The sequence below is a fragment of the Zalophus californianus genome, chromosome 14 (genome assembly GCF_009762305.2).
Source record: "Zalophus californianus isolate mZalCal1 chromosome 14, mZalCal1.pri.v2, whole genome shotgun sequence".
NCBI lineage: Eukaryota > Metazoa > Chordata > Mammalia > Carnivora > Otariidae > Zalophus > Zalophus californianus.
Genome location: NC_045608.1, coordinates 83,508,266 through 83,530,394, shown reverse-complemented (window position 1 = coordinate 83,530,394; position 22,129 = coordinate 83,508,266). Strand labels below are relative to the sequence as shown.

Sequence of the window (22,129 nt, the reverse complement as noted above, 5' to 3'; positions counted from 1 at the left end):
TATTTATCATTGTGATATATGTGCACTTCTCAAACAAGAAAGACAATACAGCAAATTAGACTATTAGAAAAGAATAACATCTATAAATCATACATAGCAGAAATTATTATTTTTATTTTCAACTTTTTTTTAAGGTTTTATTTATTTATTTGAGAGAGAGAATGAGAGAGAGAGAGCACGTGAGAGGAGGGAGGGTCAGAGGGTCAGAGGGAGGAGCAGACTCCCTGCTGAGCAGGGAGCCTGATCATGACCTGAGCCGAAGGCAGTCCCTTAACCAACTGAGCCACCCAGGTGCCCTTATTTTCAACTTTTTACACACATGTCTATAGTGAATACTTTTGGTTGCCAACTACCCCAGCCTGATTTGGGGAAATTAATCTGTTTCTGTACCAGGTAGTTCTTACTCCCAAGTGCAGGAATGGCTTAATGGTTCTTAGCATTTCTCTTTGGCATACTTTGTTCAGATAAAATGGGGACAAATAATTATTTTAGTCAATAAGACAAAAGCAAAGCATCTTAGGGGCTCTTGGGAAAAGATTATTTACTCTGAAGCACAAAAAGAGAGCAAATGAACCTGGATAACTAAAGTGTGAAGCCATCAGATCAACTAATCCTTAGTGTACTTTATGTTTCTATATATGTGTCACATTTCTTTACTGTGTAAGCCTTTTTTGGACATTTTCAAATTTTTCTATCTTCACGTATCGAGATTTTTTTTTTTCCAAAACCGTTCATCAATAAAATTTAATTTGAGAAGTATTATGCTCCAAGATTGTGGTGATGAAGACATAGACCTTATATGCTATCATCCTGGCCACAGCTGATTGGACTAAGCCTACATATCTAATTGGAGGCACCTGAGTAGGTTATGTTGTGAAGTAAGTAGATCTGAAGTTTCTGATTAAAGGTTGATCTTCTAGGGACAAGTCAGAACCTGAATAACATGTGGTTTTCATCTTCTGTCCACTGTTAGATCTGAACTTCATTAGCTGGTCCAGTCTTCAGTTAGTCAGTAGGTTTACATTCCTTAATTATTTGGTTTAAAAAACAATCAGAAAAAGGGGTGCCTGGGTGGCTCAGTCGTTAAGCGTCTGCCTTCAGCTCAGCTCATGGTCCCAGGGTCCTGGGATCGAGCCCCACATCGGGCTCCCTGCTCTGCAGGAAGCCTGCTTCTCCCTCTCCCACTCCCCTTGCTTGCGTTCCCCTTCTCGCTGTGTCTCTCTCTGTCAAATAAATAAATAAAATTTTTTAAAAGAATTTTAAAAAAATCAGAAAAAATAGGAAGGAAGGGACGGAGGAAAAAAGAAAAGAAAAGAAAGAAATCAGTAGCTCTTTAGAGCATTGGTGAATTATAATATTTTAATTCAAATCTTTATTTAGATTAACTCAATACAGTCCTGGCTAACAGCATCTGGAACACCAGGCTCTGTTGCTAAGCCTGCTGGCAGAAGACAACTGTAGAATCTACCCAGATTGCATGGAAAAGCTGACAATTGTTAACCAGAATGTTTCTCTATCTGTGAAACCGCATGAGTGTCTCAGGAATTATCCAGCTTCCGTCATGCTTATTCTGTGGTGTGGAGACCACCGGTAATCCCAATGTAATGGCTTAGATACTCATCTGGGTAGCGGTGTACTTAATTCTGAGACTCTCCATTCCTATACAGTCAGGTTCCATTCACTATTCAAAATTTCTTGCTCTTTCCGAAAATGGGAAAGATTTTGTGTACTTTTCTTTCTGACATGAGGAAAATGAAGTTCTAGTAATCCCTGAGTTTATGTGATGACTAGTCCCATCAGTCCAGGCCAGTCTACATTTTTGGTTATGGCATAGATATAAAGACTGCTCGATTCCAGCCAATCTGATGTGAATCCCTTCTTACCCTCCAGGGAGGACAAAATTTTTTAAGTAAGTTAAAGAACTTTGTGTCTAATCCTCCCTCTGCCCCTCCTCTCAGCTCATGCTCATTCTCCTCTCTTGCTCTCTCAAAAAATAAATTAAAAAAAAAAGAAAGTACTTTGTGTCTATATTAAAATCAAATCTAGTTGTTCACTTTGCATAGGTGTTTTATAACATACCTTCCATTTAATGAAATTGCAAATTTCTGTTAATGATATTCTACTTGAAATATATTAGTTCCAAACCCTACATTCTTTAGAAAATTTAATCCTGTCTTAATGTAACTTCTGCATTTGTGATTATCCTTTTTCTGATACAATAATCAGCATAGCAAATGCTGACCTGCATCAGCGCCATTATGCCGTAACACAAGCTCTGGAACATGGTAGTGAACATTTACATGTAGGTTGAAAAAGCACAGTTGCAACCCAAAGTGGAACTTTGTGGTTGTGGTATCAAGACAGGAGACAATATCCCGTAAAAAGTTAGATTCTTACATACACACTAGAACACGGATGAAACTAGAGGACATTATGCAAATGATATGTCATTTACAGAAGGATAAATACTGCATGATCCCATTTATATGAAGTATCTAACGTTGTCAAACCCATAGAAGCAGAGAGTAGAATGATGGTTGATAAGGCCTGGGCAGGGGGATATGGGGAGTTGCTCAATGGGTATAAAGTCTCAGCTTTGCAAGCTAAATACTTCTAGAGATTGGCTGTACAACATCCTGCCTATCATTTACAATACTGTGTTATGTACTTTAAAATTGAAAAGGGTAGATCTCATATTAAGTGTTCTTAACACAATTTTTAAAAAATGCCTAAAGAAAAAAATTAGTTTTGGTTTTGACTCATGTTATACAGGCATCTAACATTTATTTAGCAAATGGTAACTAATAAAGTTTGTTCTTTATGAACTTAAATATGAAGTAAGCATAAACTAGACATCACATGATCGATTTAGTTATCACTGGCATTACTTGTAATCTCTTTCCTACTACCCTTCCCTTGTTATGTTAAAAAGCAACGAACATGCATAGGGTCCCAAAACTGTGTCTTTCTGAAATTTGTGGTTATCTCCTCACAGTAATTGCCTATGTAAACCTTAAAAATACTAAGTTTTTTAGACATCAATCATAATTTAATTTTAACTAAAAACAGCTTTAGTAATCAGCATATAGCTTAATATTATGCATCTCATAATAAAGAACAATAACTATAACAGAATCTAATTATAAACTTAATAAAGTAAGTATATTTAGGTAATAGATAAACCAGGAGAAGAAAAGGATTTTAATTTAGACATTGCCCTCTCTTTCTGTATTTTACTTGATTCCTGAGCAGAAAAACTGAATTAAGAAGCAGCCAGAAGGCATAGACGCAGAGTGGAAAAGCTCTTCTCTTTTTAGTAACTTTTGTGCCTGTTTTAAATTGATCATTTGTTTCATCAGCTAATCCCCAAGTAGAGGGAATGTCCTTTCCATTTGTAGGACTGTCTTACAGAAGTTGAATTCCCTCCTTATCACCTCAGGCCAGTAAGTATTTTCCTTTTGCTTGTTGTTAGGAAAAAGGAAAAAAAAAAAAAAATGGCTCATACCACTTGCTGGAGCTGTCTGCATTTTAATCCAAGCCTATGAACGGACATCAGAGTGCCCTTATGATATTTTGCACAAAAGGCTCAGTGTTCCTGGCTGTACTCAGAGAACCCAAAATAGCATTCTGCAAGCAGTGACATACTGGTGGTGTGGTACTAAGTGCACAAGCGTCTCTAGCTCAGAGCAGTGTAGCGCATGTCCAGTTTGAGGAGAAGCCCGTGAAGAAAAATAAGAACCATCTCTCCTCCTCTTCCTCATGTGTTTATTATGAATTTTGAATTTCAATTTTTGCAGAACTCCTAGAACTTGAAGATAACACAGGTAAGGATGTGATAATTAGGCATATTTGAATTATATAAATTGTCTCTTAATGAATATAGGGCCAGAAAAGACTTGAAAAGTGCTTTGCTAGGTTGTGTTTCATAAGGGAAAAAAATTTTTCTAAAAAATTTAAAATCACAATGTGTATATTGAACTTTCTCTAAAACAAATATTTGTGAGAACAATTGGCCATCTCTACAGTTCGGACTGAGAAAAATGAAAGTTGCTCATTCCAGAACAGTTAAAACGTTAAATTTCTTGGGAGGAATGTATCACTACTGTTTCTTTTTCTTCCTCTAGGATTTTGTTTTTTAATTTATCATGTATTTATCTGTACTATCAGATGCTATGAACAATAAAGTCACCTTAAAGAAACAAGAAAAATATAAAGTAAATATTTTAATATAATTAATTATTTACTTCTTAGGAAATGATATTTAATATGGAGCTTTCTGCATATCTGAATAAAATTAAGTGTTTCTTTGAAGGACAATCTATTCTCAAAGTTGACCTATAGTTATTTTATTTTCTTCCTTTTTGTCAGTTGTTTGGCTATCAAACTTTTTATTGACATTAAAAAAGCCTTAAAGCAAAAAAACTTAAGTAATTAAGACTATGATAATAATAATAATGAAAGTAAACAACTGGACAAATTATCAATACAGATACCTACATAGTCAAACATGCACATATTAATTTGCAATAAATTATATCCATCACATGTAATAAAAAGGCTAATTCATCAAATATGAAAGACACACAAAAATATGAAAGACATAAAAGTGTAAATTACAAAAATGCAAATTGTGAAAGGTATTTAATATTGTTTCAGTTTTAATTTATTACAAGTATTTTTAATAGGGTTACTAATTTTAAAAAAATATTTCAATGTAAGTTTGGCAACGGGATTTAGTAAATCTGTAACTAGCATATAAAAACACATGAAGAGGTAGCAACAAACATATCTAAATAGAATGGCAAATGTTTTCTTTATATAAATTTACATTTTAGCTCAAGGAATTCATTTTTTGAAATAACATATCTATAGAGAAGACATTATTTATGTAAAATATTTACAAATTAAGTGGTATATATTTATATTTTAGATACATTTGCAATATCAAGTAATGTAATAATAATTTTCAGTTTGGAACTATTTAAATTTTTATATAATGTGGACATTTCTGGACACCAAATTTTGTAACCAATAAACGTATTCCCAAAAAGGAATAAACATTATAAAATTTAAAAAGCTTAAAAGTATTCAGTTTTGGGGCGCCTGGGTGGCCGTCATTAAGCGTCTGCCTTCGGCTCAGGTCAGGATCCCAGGGTCTTGGGATCGAGCCCCACATCGGGCTCCCTGCTCCGCGGGAAGCCTGTTTCTCCCTCTCCCACTCCCCCTGCTTGTGTTCCCTCTCTCACTGTGTCTTTCTCTCTGTCAAATAAATAAAATCTTTAAAAATAATAAATAAATAAATAAATAAATAAATAAATAATAAAATTATTCAATTTTTACAAATAACAAGTTTATAAAATTTAGAAGTCATCTCTAAATGACTTATTCCTTTATACTTTATATGTATTTTTTGCTTTACCAAGGCTTTTTAACAATGACTGAAATGTTTCACATCATTATGTAAATTCTATCTTCATTTTCCATTTGCAATTTTAATAATTCTTTACTTGTGACCTAATAAAATACTGAAATATTTATACTTTTATGCTTAAACCCACTCTCTCTCTACCTCTCTCTCTCTCTCTCTCACACACACACACACACACAGACACATAAACACATACACACACACAAACTGTAGAAGTCTTAGTGACCTAATAAAATACTGAAATATTTATACTTTTATGCTTAAACCCACTCTCTCTCTACCTCTCTCTCTCTCTCTCTCTCACACACACACACACACACATACACAGACACATAAACACATACACACACACAAACTGTAGAAGTCTTAAATGATTTTTTATCTATTCATATATTTTGTTTTGTTTTGTTTTGTTTTCCCCCTTAGAATCTTTCCAATGTACTTATCCCTGGGAACTTTTTAAAAAATTAATTTAATTAAATTATCATACATTAAGATGCTTTAAAATGATTTGCATAAATGTTTCCCAAGCATTCTTAAGAAATCCGACCCATCTTTCAGGAATTTGTCATAATAGAGATACATATAATTTGATAAATGTTAATCTATAACTAAATATAAACTGATACTGAATTTTTTGACACTCATGCTCTTAACATGTACCCTTTAAATATTGTTATATTCAAAGTTTTACAGAGTAGTATTTAACATGTTACTGAGTAGTAATAGAACAGAAATAAAGGTATCACATGATTTAAAAGGATATATTGGTCTTTTCATATACCTTTTTTTAGACTGTGATTTATTGCTACTGACCTAATGTTTGAGAACCATGATAATAAATATGAAAAAATGGAACTTTTATATTTTGTTGTCATGAGAATTCCCTCTAATATTTATGATCTTCCAATACCTGTATCTTTACTTTGGCATAACAGATTGAGGATGAAAAATAAACAAACATGAAACTTAATAACCTGACATGAATCCTTTCTTTCTAGCATTGTTTTTGACATCTCCCAGATTTGAAATGAGTTACTTTTGTTAAAAGTAACCAGAAAGACGACCAGAAAGGTGTTTGACACTTTTTAAAAAACCATACTGTTAAGAGTTTTCAACTTTCATCACCACTCACTAGAAAGAGTCCACCTAAAATGCTCTAAAACCTGCCTTTTTACAACTTACAACAAATCAATTTCTTTTTGAAATGATGCATGCCCTCTTGAAAATTCTGATATGATTCAGTAAAAGCATTTGTGTCTCACTTTAGTGAGACATTAGTAAAACAAAAATGTTTTTGTCAGAAATTCATTGTATTAATTACTCAATAAATACAGTCAGAATCATCAAAGAATATTTTAAAATTAAAGCAAAGCATACAATTGAGACTTTGCTTTGACATAGCAAGTCAAGTTTGAAATGTTAGTATTGGACAGTGACATCAACATACAGGATCAGTACATCTACATTTTATAAGAACTTACATGATAAATGAACTTGCCAATTTGTAGGATAGTATATTAAAGTGGGAATAATTTTGGCGCATCAATTATGGCTCAAAATAACCCAGGTAATTTTCTCTAAGTGCAAAATTTAGAAATGTTATTTCTGTGGAAATGAGAAAATTATACATAAATCATAGAAAAGGAAAATGCCACCATTTTTTCTGTCTTTAAATTGGACTATAACTGCATTGTTTCCAGGAGTTTGCCACCTATTTTATTTTTTTAATCTCTAGTGGAGACTTTTTTAAATCTCTAGTGAAGGTTCTATGACTTTTTTTTGCTAAGGAGATAGTACTATGAAAATCATAGAAACATAAAATGTAACTAGAACATTAAAAAGATAAAGAGAAAAGGATATATATGCATCTTTCTATAAACTTTTTAATGGTATTGTTATTTGTTATTAAGGAAATACTTCATGACAATGCTTGAAATTGCTTTTGAACTAGTAAAGCAAAATATAACCATTTCCTATCCTATTGGATGAAAAATAAAGGGGCTATAACATTACTTTTCAGATGGATATAATTCTCCTCCTTCTCCTCCTTCATAATAAGGCTTTTGTTTTTGTGTCTATATAAGACATTGGTTTTTCTTTGTTTATTTTCTCTCTTTTATCCAGTGTCTGTAAAACATACCAATTCTAAAGGCATATCAGGATTTGACTCCAAATTATTGGTTAATAATAAATGGACATATGTGACAACGGAATATTACTCAGCCATCAAACACAATGAAATCCTGCTATTTACGATGACGTGGGTGGAGCTAGAGTGTATTATGCTAAATGAAGTAAGTCAGTCAGAGAAAGACAAATACCATATGATTTCTCTCACATGTGGCATTTAAGAAACAAAAGAGATGAATGTAGAGGAAGGGGGAAAAGGAAAAGAAAAAGAGAGGGAGGCAAGCCATAGAGACTATTCACTAATAGAGAACAAACAGTGTTGATGGAGGGAGGTGGGCAGGGGATGGGATAAATGGGGATGGGTATTAAGGAGGGCACTTGTGATGAGCACTGGGTGTTATTTTAAGTGATGAATCACTAAATTCTACTGCTACTCCTGAAACAAACAAACAAACAAAATTAGGGCCAAATTTTGGGCCAAAACCTCTTTCCTGGGACTTTATCATACTTAAATAATCTAAAAGTAGATGAGGAAGAGTATCTAGAACAAAAGGATTATAAATGATTAATTGAGTAAAATAATATGCTCTATACCACAATAAAATAATATATAGCCATTAAAAATGACTATCATAAAGACTGGTAAAAATGGGTATATGTGTTTGCATGCATACACATATGTGTGTGCCTGTATTTGTCTATGGACAGATTTCAAAAAAAATATATATATATATACACATGTATAGAGATATATTCATTTGATAATTTCAAGACTACACAAATTATTTGTTAAAATTCTATGCCATTTTATTATTTTCTGTCCCTTCTATTTTTTTAATTTTTTAAAATTTCTATTTTAATTCCACTTAGTTAACATACAGTGTTATATTAGTTTCAGGTGTATAATACAGTAATTTAACAATTCCATACATCATCCTGTGCTCCTCACAACTGCACTCCTTAATCCCCATCACCTATTTAACCCATCTACACACCCACCTCCCCTTTGGTAACCATCAGTTTGTTCTCTATAGTTAAGAATTTGTTAAAAAAAAAAAAAAAGAAAAAAGAAAAGAATTTGTTTCTTGGTTTGCCTCTCTTTTTTTTCCCCTTTGCTGGTTTGTTTTGTTTCTTAACAGAACCACATATGAGTGAAATCAAATGTTATTTGTCTGTCTCTGACTTATTTTGCTTAGCAAAATATTCTCTAGCTCCATCCACATCATTGCAAATGGCAAAATTTCATTCTTTTTTTAAAGCTCAGTAATATTTCAGTGTGCGTGTGTGTGTTTCACACCTTCTTTATCCATCCAATAAATGGACATGGGGTATTTCCATAGTTTGGTTATTGTAGATAATCTGCTATAAACTTTAGGATGCATATATACCTTTGAATTGGTGTTTTTGTATTCTTTGGGTAAATATCTAGTAGGGCAATTGATGGATTGTAGGGTTGTTCTATTTTTCATTTTTTGAGGAACCTCCATACTGTTCTCCAGAGTGGCTGTACCAGTTTGCATTCCCACAACAGTGCAAGAGGGTCTCCCTTACTCCACATCCTTGCCAACACCTGTTGTTTCTTGTGTTGTATGCCTCTTTACATAATGGATGACATACATAAAGTTACTTATATGAAATTTATATTTAAACTATTTTAAATATATGAAGCAATGTTATCAGTGTGCGTGTGTATTAAACCAATGTTTAAAACACACAGCTCTTAAATCATAAGTATAATTTTTATGAGATTATGTGACTGCTAGAAACTCATACAGGAATTTAGTAAAGTGGCAGGATATAAAATCAATGCATAGAAATCAGTGGCATTCCTCTACACCAACAACAAGATAGAAGAAAAAAAAATTAAGGAGTTGATCCCATTCACAATTGCACCCAAAACCATAAGATACCTAGGAATAAATCTAACCAAAGAGGCAAAGGATCTATACTCAGAAAACTATAAAATACTCATGAAAGAAATTGAGGAAGACACAAAGAAATGGAAAACATTCCATGCTCATGGATTGGAAGAACAAATGTCGTGAAGTTGTCAATGCTACCTAGAGCAATCTACACATTCAATGCAATTCCCATCAAAATACCATCAAGTTTTTCCTGAGAAATGGAACAAATAATCCTAAAGTTTGTATGGAACCAGAAAAGGCCCCGAATGGCCAGAGGAATGTTGAAAAAGAAAAAGCAAAGCTGGCGGCATCACAATTCCAGACTTCCAGCTCTATTACAAAGCTGTCATCATCAAGACAGTATGGTTATGGCACAAAAACAGACACGTAGATCAATGGAACAGAATAGAGAGCCCAGAAATGGACCCTCAACTCTAGGGTCAACTAATCTTCGACAAAGCAGGAAAGAATGTCCAACGGAAAAATGACAGTCTCTTCAACAAATGGTGCTGGGAAAATTGGACAGCCACATGCAGAAGAATGAAACTGGACCATTTCCTTACACCACACACAAAAGTAGACTCCAAATGGTTGAAAGACCTAAACGTGAGACAGGAGTCCATCAAAATCCTAAAGGAGAACTCAGGCAGCAACCTCTTCGACCTCGGCTGCAGCCACTTCTTCCTAGAAACATCGCCAAAGGCAAGGGAAGCAAGGGCAAAAATGAACTATTGGGACTTCATCAAGATAAAAAGCTTTCGCACAGCAAAAGAAACAGTCCACAAAACCAAAAGACAACCGACAGAATGGGAGAAGATATTTGCAAATGACATATCAGATAAAGGCCTAGTATCCAAAATCTATAAAGATCTTATCAAACTCAACACCCAAAGAACAAATAATCCAATCCAGAAATGGGCAGAAGACACGAAGAGACATTTTTCCAAAGAAGACATCCAAATGGCCAACAGACACATGAAAAAGTGCTTAACATCACTCGGCATCAGGGAAATCCAAATCAAGGCCTCAATGAGATACCACCTCACACCAGTCAGAATGGCTAAAATTAACAAGTCAGGAAGCAACAGAGGTTGGCAGGGATATGGAGAAAGGGGAATCCTCCTACACTGTTTTTGGGAATGCAAGCTGGTGCAGCCACTCTGGAAAACAGTATGAAGGTTCCTCAAAAAGTTGATAATAGAACTACCATATGATCCAGCAATTGCACTGCTGGGTATTTACCCCAAAGATACAAATGTAGGGATCCGAAGGGGTATGCGCACTCCAATGTTTATAGCAGCAATGTCCACAATAGCCAAACTGTGGAAAGAGCCAAGATGTCCATCGACAGATTAATGGATAAAGAAGACATGGTATACACACACACACACACACACACACACACACACACACACACACACACACACACACACACAATGGAATATTATGCAGCCATCAAAAGGAATGAAATCTTGCCATTTGCAACGACGTGGGTGGAACTGGAGGGTGTTATGCTGAGCGAAGTAAGTCAATCAGAGAGAGACATGTATCATATGCCCTCACTGATATGAGGAATTCCTAATCTCAGGAAACAAACTGAGGGTTGCTGGAGTGGTGTGGTTGCGAGGGATTGGGTGGCTGGGTGATAGACGTTGGGGAGAGTTTGAGCTATGGTGAGCGCTGTGAATTGTGCAAGACTGTTGAATCACATATCTCTACCTCTGAAACAATGCAATATATGTTATGAAAAAAAAAGAATAAGAAGAAGATAGCAGGAGGGGAAGAATGAAGGGGAGAAATCGGGGGGGGAGGAGATGAACCATGAGAGACGATGGACTCTGAAAAACAAACTGAAGGTTCTAGAGGGGAGGGGGTTGGTAGATCGGTTATCCTGGTGATGGGTATTAAAGAGGGCACGTTCTGCATGGAGCACTGGGTATTATACACAAGTAATGAATCATGGAACACGACATCAAAAACTAATGATGTAAGGTATTGTGATTAACATAACAATAAAATTTTTTTAAAAAGATAATGGTTTCTCTGTGGGACGTGGACTTTGAAATGCCTCTTGGAAAGTAGGTCTATAGATAAGAAAGAGAGAAATATGGACTGCTGAGAATCCTTTGTGATGCTTTGGTATATAGACATTAACTGAAGCCATAAAATCTGCAGATATTACCGCACATATAGAATGAGCAAAGCATTTCTGAAGAATGGCACTCTAGTATTTAAGGAAGAGAAAAATAAAATGAAATAGAGATTTTGAGGTGACGGAGGAACTTGAAAGTATGTAGAGCTTTGCAAGCCAAAAAGGAGAGAATTTTTAAAAAGGGAATTGCAATTATGATGAAGGCAACAATGTGCTATGCAACTGTAAAGTTAATTTCAAAAAAGAAAGAAAAGAATTTATTGAATTTCATTAAAGAAATAAAGGGTATCCCTCTTGACCTGGATGGATTGGTTGCATTGTAGTATTGGGGGGGGAAAGCCAGATTGCATTTTTCCTTAGTTTGGATGAGAAAAATGTGGAGAAAGTGAATGGACATTTATTCCATTTCTCTGAGATTTATTTTTTTTTATGTTGTGCCTTTTGAATTAATCCCCTAATAATCTTTTTTATCCTATTTTCTATACCCATGCCTTGTTTTTCTACTTTCTTAAAGATTTTTCTCCAAATTTATCTTTCAAAATTTCCTCCCCCACACACCTTTAAAAAATAGCCAGGAATTACAATTCCTATTCTCTAAATACTCTTATTAAAAGCTTGCTATGCTTGTTTCACTGGGGAAGTATCTTCTTTTATTTATTTAAGGAGCTTTTGGTCTTCTTCCTTTCTTCTGTTGTTGTTGTTGTTGTTGGTCTCTACCACTCCTGGCATTTGTTTTTGCTTCTTTTAAGTTATATTTTTATGCTTTGTATTTGTTTTGGACTTTTTCTTTCAACTGCCATCTTTCCCCAAGAGGAACCTCATGTATATATAAGAATAAGGAAAATAAAAATTGTTTGGGAAATGTTTTTGTATGAGTGGGGAATGGAGACTGAATACTGTCAGAATTCATTAGATATTTTTCTGGCAATGACCAAGGTGATTGATTTAGAGATCCCAAAATATTGCAGATTTCTCTTGAGGATACATATTTCCCTATTAAAGAAAGTTGATAGGTAGACAGGTAGGTAGAGAGAGAGAGAAGGAGACTTCACCTTACAAGTTGATAAAAAGCAACTTTTCTATATTTAGATGTGACAATGGACCTATACATTAATGGTTTTATCCTTTTGATATCTCTGAAGTATCTTAGGTCCTGTGACTACTTATACACATTTCTACTCCTGTCTCCTACCAGATCCTGACATTTCATATAATAGAAACTGTACACATTAGCCTTGGGTGTTTTAACCTGAAATCATTTGTAATCTTTAAGAAATATTTCCCATTCCCAATTGCCTTGAGTTGGAAAGAGCTCTTTCCTGAATGATTTAAACAGTATGCATATTGACAGTTACTCCTTTTATTTTTATTCTTGTAGCAACGGGGGACTTACTAGTAATTCTCTTCTGTACTTTAGGAAGAGATTAATTAGAATTTTCCAACGAAATCTGGGATTAGAAATATTTAAATAAATTCCATGTTTTTATGATATGATAACTACCTTTCCTGAATATTTGATATGCTTCAGGTCCAGCTTGTTATCTTTATGTGGCTTATCACAGCATACCTAGAAGTTAGGTATGTTATCTCATTTTGCAGTTGGAGAGACTCAATCTGAGAGTGTTTAAGTACTTTGACTAGTGTGTTGCAGCTATAATATTATAGACGCACAAATCTTTACATTGTATACAGATTCTTCTTAATGGTCAGCATTAATTTAATATTAATATTAAATGAAGATTTAACTAAGTAATATAATTAAGAAAAAGAACCAGATAGATATTATACAGTTCATTTGACTTAATTCCTATTCTCAATCTGTATTACTTATAAGAACCATCTATTGTAGGTATAATGTGGCAACTAGAAAGTTACTATTCCAGGATCAGGACATAAAGTACAAGTCTATCTGACAACCCATGCAAACTGTTCTCTTGAAGAGAGATAAAAGCGGGTTAAGGTGAGAGATATGGACTTGAAATATTCAAAATGACCATGTTGTGCTCCTCCATCTTTCAGGGCATTCTCCAGATAAGTGAATCCCTTGTAGTCTCCTGTAGGTAACACAGAGTGTGCCTAAGACCATCAGCTGAGCTGTGGCAAAATATGAAAAATTCTATTTTTACTGATATTTTGCCTCATACTCTTGTATTTCAATTTTGAGTATGTTTTTTATGAAATATCTTTATGATGGTAAAAGTTGTAGAAGTAAATGATTAGTATATATACATATTACAATATTGGAGTTCACCCTAAGCATTTTTTTCATAGGAGAATAAATATGAAAATTTGGACACCACTACTCTAGAAATAAACCCTGGCCAGCATCTACCCATATATTTCTTTTCCAAAATGGCATCCATATTCTGGAAAATGGTTCCTTCAAGGGTAAGGGCACCAGCTCTGGAGGAAGTAATCTGCTTGGATTTAATTCCAACCTGACAAATTATTACATAGCTAATGTAACTTCTGTGTGCTCACTGTCTACATTTATGAAATATCAATAATAATGGAGCATATACCATAGAACTGTTTTAAGATAAATCAGTTAAACAATGGCATACTCTTTGTATAGTGATAATCATGAAGTAAGCTCCCAATATATGTTACACATGATGGTTGTGGTGGTGGTGTTATCCTTGGACTATTTGCCTTAGAATCACCTTGGAGCTTGTAAAATCACGTAAATGGTGAAGCAAAATCTGTGGAGTATGGAATCTACATTTTACTTAGCTTTTAAGTTAATTCTTTTTTTGTAATTTTATTTTATTATGTTATGTTAATCACCATACATTACATCATTAGTTTTTGATGTAGTATTCCATGATTCATTGTTTGTGTATAATACCCAGTGCTCCATTCAGTACGTGCCCTATTTAATACCCATCACCAGGATAACCCATCCCCCCACCCCCTCCCCTCTAGAACCTCAGTTTGTTTCTCAGAGTCGATACTCTCTCATGGTTCGTCTCCCCCTCCGACTCCCCCCCTTCAGTTTTCCCTTCCTACAAAGTTCTCTTTTTTTTTGACATATAATGTATTATTTGTTTCAGAGGTACAGATCGATGATTCAACAGTCCTACACAATTCACAGCACTCACCATAGCACATACCACCCCCCAATGTCTATCACCCAGCCACACCATCCCCCAGCAACACTCAGTTTGTTTCCGGAGATTAAGATTCCTCATATCAGTGAGATGATACGATACATGTCTTTCTCTGATTGACTTATTTTGCTCAGGATAATACCCTCCAGTTCCACCCACGTCGTTGCAAATGGCAAGATTTCATTCATTTTCATGGCTGCGTAACACTCCATTGTATATATATACCACTTCTTCTTTACCCATTCATCTGTCAATGGACATCTTGGCTCTTTCCACAGTTTGGCTATTGTGGACATTCCTGCTATAAACATCGGGGTGCATGTACCCCTTTGGATCCCTACATTTGTATCTTTGGGGTAAATACCCAGTAGTGCAATTGCTGGGTCATATGGCAGCTCTATTTTCAGGTTTGAGGAACCTCCATACTGTTTTCCAGAGTGGCTGCACCAGCTTGCATTCCCAAAAACAGTGTAGGAGGGTTCCCCTTTCTCCGCATGCCCGCCAACATCTGTCGTTTCCTGACTTGTTAATTTTAGCCATTCTGACTGGTGTGAGGTGCTATCTCATTGAGGTTTTGATTTGGATTTCCCTGATGCTGAGCGATGTTGAGCACTTTTTCATGTGTCTGTTGGTCTTTTGGATGTCTTTTTGGAAATGTCTGTTCATGTCTTCTGCCCATTTCTTGATTGGATCATTTGTTTTTTGGTTATTGAGTTTGATAAGTTCTTTTTAGAATTTGGATACTAGGCCTTTATCTGATATGTCATTTGCATATATCTTCTCCCGTTCTGTCGGTTGTCTTTTGGTTTTGTTGACTGTATCTTTTGCTGTGTCAAAGCTTTTTATCTTGTTGAAGTCCCAATAGTTCATTTTTGCCCATGCTTCCCTTGCCTTTGGCGATGTTTCTAGGAAGAGGTTGCTGCCTGAGTTCTCCTTTAGGATTTTGATGGACTCCTGTCTCACATTGAGGTCTTTCAACCATTTGGAGTCTATTTTTGTGTGTGGTGTAAGGAAATGGTCCAGTTTCATTCTTCTGCATATAGCTGTCCAATTTTCCCAACACCATTTGTTGAAGAGACTGTCATTTTTCCATTGGACATTCTTTCCTGCTTTGTCGAAGATTAGTTGGCCATAGACTTGAGGGTCCATTTCTGGGCTCTCTATTCTGTTCCATTGATCAATGTGTCTTTTTTTTTTTTTTTTGTCAGTACCATACTGTCTTGATGATCACAGCTTTGTAATAGAGCTGGAAGTCTGGAATTGTGATGCCATCAGCTTTGCTTTTCTTTTTCAACATTCCTCTGGCCATTCGGGGTCTTTTCTGGTTCCATACAAATTTTAGGATTATTTGTTCCATTTCTTTGAAAAAACTTGATGGTATTTTGATGGGGATTGTTTTGAATGTGGAGATTGCTCTAGGTAGCATTGCCATCTTCACAATATTTGTTCTTCCAATCCATGAGCATGGAATGTTTTTCCATTTCTTTGTGTCTTCTTCAATTTCTTTCATGAATATTTTATAGTTTTCCAAGTACAGATCCTTTGCCTCTTTGGTTAGACTTATTCCTAGGTATCTTATGGTTTTGGGTGCAGTTGTAAATGGGATCAACTCAATTTCTCTTTCTTCTGTCTTGGTGGTGGTGTATAGGAATGCCACTGATTTCTGTGCATTGATTTTATATCCTGCCACTTTACTAAATTGCTGTATGAGTTCTAGCAGTTTTGGGGTGGAGTCTTTTGGGTTTTCCACATAAAGTATCATATCATCTGCAAAGAGTAAGAGTTCGACTTCTTTGCTGATTAGGATGACTTTTATTTCTTTTGTTGTCTGATTTCTGTGGCTAATACTTCTAGTACTATGTTGAATAGCAGTGGTGATAGTGGACATCCCTGCCATGTTCCTGACCTTAGGGGGAAAGCTGTCAGATTTTCCCCACTGAGAATGATATTCGCTGTAGGTTTTTCATAGATGGCTTTTATGATATTGAGGTATGTATCCTCTAACCCTATACTCTGAAGAGTTTTGATCAAGAAAGGATGCTGTACTTTGTCAAATGCTTTTTCTGCATCTATTGAGAGGATCATATGGTTCTTGTTCTTTCTTTTATTAATGTATTGTATCACATTGATTGATTTGTAGATGTTGAACCACCTTGCAGTCCAGGAATAAATCCCACTTGGTCATGGTGAATAATCCTTTCAATGTACTATTGGATCCAGTTGGTTAGTATTTTGGTGAGCATTTTTGCGTCCATGTTCATCAGGGATGTTGGTCTGTAATTCTCCGTTTTGATGGGGTCTTTGTCTGGTTTGGGGATCAAGGTAATGGTGGCCTCATAAAACAAGTTTGGAAGTTTTCCTTCCATTTCTGTGTTTTTGGAACAGTTTCAAAAGAATAGGGATTAATTCTTCTTTAAATGTTTGGTAGAATCCCCTGTGAAGTCATCTGGCCCTGGGCTCTTGTTTGTTGGGATGTTGGGAGATTTTTGATGACTGCTTCCATTTCCTTAGTGGTTATCAGTCTGTTCAGGTTTCTATTTCTTCCTAGTTCAGTTTTGGTAATCGATGTATTTCTAGGAATGCATCCATTTCTTCCAGATTATCTAATTTGCTGGCATAGAGTTGCTTATAATATGTCCTTATAATTGTTTGTATTTCTTTGGTGTTGGTTGTGATCTCTCTCTTTCATTCATGATTTTATTTATTTGGGTCCTTTCTCTTTTCTTTTTGATAAGTCTGCCAGGGGTTTATCAATCTTATTAATTCTTTCAAAGAACCAGCTCCTAGTTTCATTGATCTGTTCTACTGTGCTTTTGGTTTCTATTTCATTGATTCTGCCCTTGTAATCCAGTAGTTGTTTATCTCTCTTTTTCTCAGCTTCTTTATTTTCCAGCATTTGGTCTTCTATATCACTGATTCTCTCTTCTGCCTCATTTATCCTAGCAGTTAGAGACTCCATTTTTTATTGCACCTCATTAATAGCCTTTTTGTTTGCGACTTACTTAGATTTAATTCTTTTATTTCTCCAGAGAGGGTTTCTCTAATCATGTCCATGCTTTTTTCAAACCCAGCTAGAATCTTTAAAATCGTCATTCTGAACTCTAGTTCTTACATCTTACTAATGTCTGTATTGATTATGTCCCTGGCAGTCGGTACTGCCTCTTGTTCTTTTTTTTGTGGTGATTTTTTTCTGTCCTGTCATTCTGTCCAGAGGAGAATAAATGAATGAGAGAACAAAATGCTAACAGGGTAACAACGACCCCAGAAAAATATACACTAAACAAATCAGAAGAGCCCTGAAACCGGGGGAAAAGAAAGGGAAAGAAAGAAAAAAAAGAAAATAGAATATGATCAAATATGATCAGGCTGGTGCATAGATCAGTGCCGCACACTAGATTTTGTGCATATTTTTGTCTGTTAGAAGAAAGTGCCTCCTAAAATTTTATTTATTTAGTTATTTTTTTAAAGATTTTATTTATTTATCTGATACAGAGTGCAAGAGAGCACAAGCAGGGGGAATAGTAGAGAGAGAGGGAGAAGCAGGCTCCCCACCATGCAGGGAGCCTGATGCGGGCCTCAGTCCCAGGACTCAGGGATCATGACCTGAGCCAAAGGCAGACACTTAACCATCTGAGCCACCCAGGCACCCTCCAAAATTTTAAAGAAAGAAAAACTTATATATGTACAAAAATAAGGGTAAATACAATGAAGGGATGGAATATGACTTTAATGATGAAAATTATAAAAGATTTTATAAAAGGAATTGATAAGATAAGAAGTTCGTTGTAAAAAGAAAGAAGAGGATTTTAAAAAAAGGGAGAGAATGTGATCAGTCAGGAGACTAGAACAAAGCCATATGCTAGGATTTAGGGTATATTTTGGTCTGTTAGAAGAAACTGTATCCCAAAATTTTAAAGAGAGAACAACGTATATATATACCAAAAATAAGGTATATATATTCCGGAGGTGGAATTTCCCCGCCCTTGCTGGGGGCCAGGCTAAGAAATCTGCTCAGGTTTGCTCTCATAGGTTTTGTTCCCTGCAAGCTCTCGATACAGCTTTGGAAGATGAGAGTGAAAATGGCGGCCTCCCAATCTCCGCCCTGGAGTAGCCGAGAACTCGGGACCTCGCTCCTCAGTGCGCCCCCAGAGAAGAGCAGTCAGTCACTCCCGTCTCCCCAGTCTCTGGCCGCACTCCGTGCTCACCCGGCCTGTGACCGAGCGTTTCTATCTCTGGCACCTGGCCCTGTGTGGAGTCTCCAAACCCAGCAGATTCCTGCGGTGTGCTTTCGCGCCACTCCTGCTGGAAGAGGAAGGGGCGTCTTCCCAGATCTGCCACCTGTTGGGTCCCTGCTGGAAGAGCAGTGGCCCGACTGGGCCGTGGGTCATGGTTTATGGTAAACCCAAGCTGAGAGCCAGCGCCTCGGCTCTGTCTCTGCAGCCGGCTTCCCCCCTCCGACACCTGGGAGCTCTGGCGCACTCAGGCACCCCCGGTCTTTCTGTGACCCCGAGGGTCCTGAGACCACACTGTCCCGGGAGGGTTCCACCCCCCGCTTAGCCACTGGCGCGACGTCCCTCAGCGGAGCCGACTTCTAAAAGGTCCGATTTTGTGCTCCGCGGCTCTAGCACTTGCCAGAAGCGGCTGACGGAGGCCCCCCTTCCCCACCATCTATCCTGCCGAATATCCCTCGGATTCACTTCTCCGCACGTCCTATCTTCCAGTAAGTGGTCACTTTTCTGTTCAGAGAGTTGCTGCTATTCTTTTCTTCAATCTCCCGTTGAGTTTGTAGGTGTTCAGAATGGTTTGATCCCTATCTAGCTGAATTTCTGGGACCAGACGAAATTTAGGTCTCCTACTCCTCTGCCATCTTGCTGTGAGAGCTCTTTTCAGTTAATTCTAATGTGAATAAGGTGAGTAAGTCATTTCCTAGAAATTGAGGGACTGAATCAACCAAGTTATTTTTTACTTTACACTTAGGTATAGAACAAGGGATTCTCTTCATGCATAATAAAAATTTTAAAGTAGAAAAATATAACCACCTCCAGCAAAAATAATAGTTTTGTCATGTTTTAAAATAATAGTTATTACTACAATTGTCAAATAAAGTGTTTTTGCATAGTGGCTAAAATGCTTTAATATTTTAACCAGTTCATATGAATCGAGTACTATGTGATTCTGTGATACTATATTATAAATGTTTTAAATTTTGCATTGATTCTACACACACACACACACACACACACACACACACACACACAAAATAGACTGTATGACTTTAAATTCTTTTCCATTCACTAAGATTTAGGTCTTTAAAAAGTCATATTTATATTATGTCTTTTTCAATACAAAATTATATTTTCCACACCATTTAGCAGTGGTGCTTACTAAGTATTGCTTTAGATGGTAGAATACATTTATAGCTATTACAGTTATAAAGAATATGTACTGAAAGCAATTGATAATTGGAGAAAGGAATGTTTAGATGATATATTTGACTAGATAGAATGTAGCTACTAATACAACATCAGCAAAAAAAAAAATGTCAAATAGAGTGCAACTGTGTCTTTATTTACTATAGTAAGCAGTAGCTAAAAAGATTTTCAACAAGTGAAAAGCAAAATAATATATGCATAATGGAAATTGAAGGCCAAATAAATAATTTTGTAATAAGTTCTTGGGACAGTAGAATGCATTGTTGCTAAGAAGAAAAATATTTTTCCTTTTCTTGTTTCTATGGTGATATATAAATTCAATTTATCAGATATCACTTATGTGATGAGAATAATTAACTGATAGGGTTTCATATTTATCCAAACAATGTTTTCAGGAAAAATGCTTCACTTTGTTATGATTGTGGAAATTCTCGCTCTTTACATACATGATAACTGGTGATTTTGTCAGACTGCCATGATATATTTCCTGGGTCAAGAAATCTCTAAAAGTGGGGTGCCTGGGTGACTCAGTCAGTGAAGCATCTGACTCTTGATTTTGGCTGAGCTCATGATCTCAGAGTTGTGGGATTGAGCTCCACGTCAGGCTCCGTGCTTAGTGGGGTCTTCTTGAGATTCTCTCTCCCTCTCCCTCTTCCTTTGCTCCTCCCCCCACTAACACTTTCTCTAAGATAAATAAATAAATCTTTTTTAAAAAAAGAAAGAGAAAGAAATCTCCAAACGTGTACCTTATTCATCATCCTTTGAAGTTTTTACTTTCCTAAATTTGTTTTTTTAATTTTTAGCATTGAAAGTCATTACTTATTGGTCCTATACTATCTGAAAGCTATGAATTCATTAGGATTAAACTGATAATAAAGGAAATTTGTGATATATATTATATTTTCTAATTGGTGGATCAGTGGTATATCTACATGAATTATAATTTAGTCATCAACCTGTATAGAATTCGCACACACACACACACAGAGCATGAGCCTTGAAATAAATGAAACGTTCTTTCTACTTGTTTATTTTTTTAATTTTATTTATTTATTTAAGAGAGAGCACGAGCAGTGGGGTAGAGGGAGAAGCAGGCTTCCCGCCGAGCAGGGAGCCAGACATGCGGCTCGATCACAACCTGAGCCGAAGGCAGACACCCAACAGACTGAGCCACCCATGCGCCCCTTTCTATTTGTTTAGACACAATTTTTGTTTGTGTGTGTAATGCAACTTTGATTACTTCCAGTCATAAAAATTAAAAATGAATCGGATTCAACTAATTATAAAGATAAAATATACTTAGGGTCAATTTAAACCAAATCTACTCTCATAAAACTTAGTACAGTGATCCAAATCATGATAATTCCTCAACTCAATTTATATATATCTAATATCCTAATGCCAAAAAAGATAGGAATGTGTAGGGATTATTTGTTATTTGGTGTTGTGAAATAAGAGAGACCTTGGCTATCGCCCACTGCATCCTGTGTGCACTTGACTTTTCAAAGTTTCCTCTACGGCACTCAACTCAAACATGTGGTTATAGGCTCTGGATTTGAAATTGGGAGTAGAAATCCACAGGACTGAACTTACAAGTGTCCACCCATAATAATTCAATTCATTTTTCCTGAACTAAATAAGTTGAATTGAATCTGTCAGGTAATTATTAGGATGTTAGGATTTAACCGTTGGGTTAGCAGGTAAGAGAAGGAAGAAATATAATTATTAGTACTATTGGAGATTTAGGTATATCTATGTTTTAATCTTCGGAATATCAACATTAAAATATAACAAAATGTTAATATTTGAAATCACAAGGAAAAATTAAACTCAGTGTGAAAGATTTTACGTATTTGCTTTAAAATTCATGAGGGGGCTGCCTACGTGGCCCAGTCAATTAAGTGTCCAACTCTTGATTTCAGTTCAAGACATGATCTCAGGGTTATGAGATGGAGCCCTTTGTGAGCCCT

The 22,129-nt window shown here is 35.8% G+C and overlaps 1 protein-coding gene across 1 annotated transcript in view; it reads left to right on the top strand.

Annotated features, from left to right (window-relative positions):
* Window positions 1-3,650: 3,650 nt before the first annotated feature.
* CDH19 (cadherin 19) overlaps window positions 3,651-22,129 on the top strand; it is a 105,193-nt gene continuing 86,714 nt past the window's right edge. Inside the window, exon 1 of the mRNA XM_027576791.2 lies at window positions 3,651-3,824. The gene's annotated coding sequence lies outside the window, so the exon portion shown is untranslated. The remainder of the gene's footprint in view (window positions 3,825-22,129) is intronic.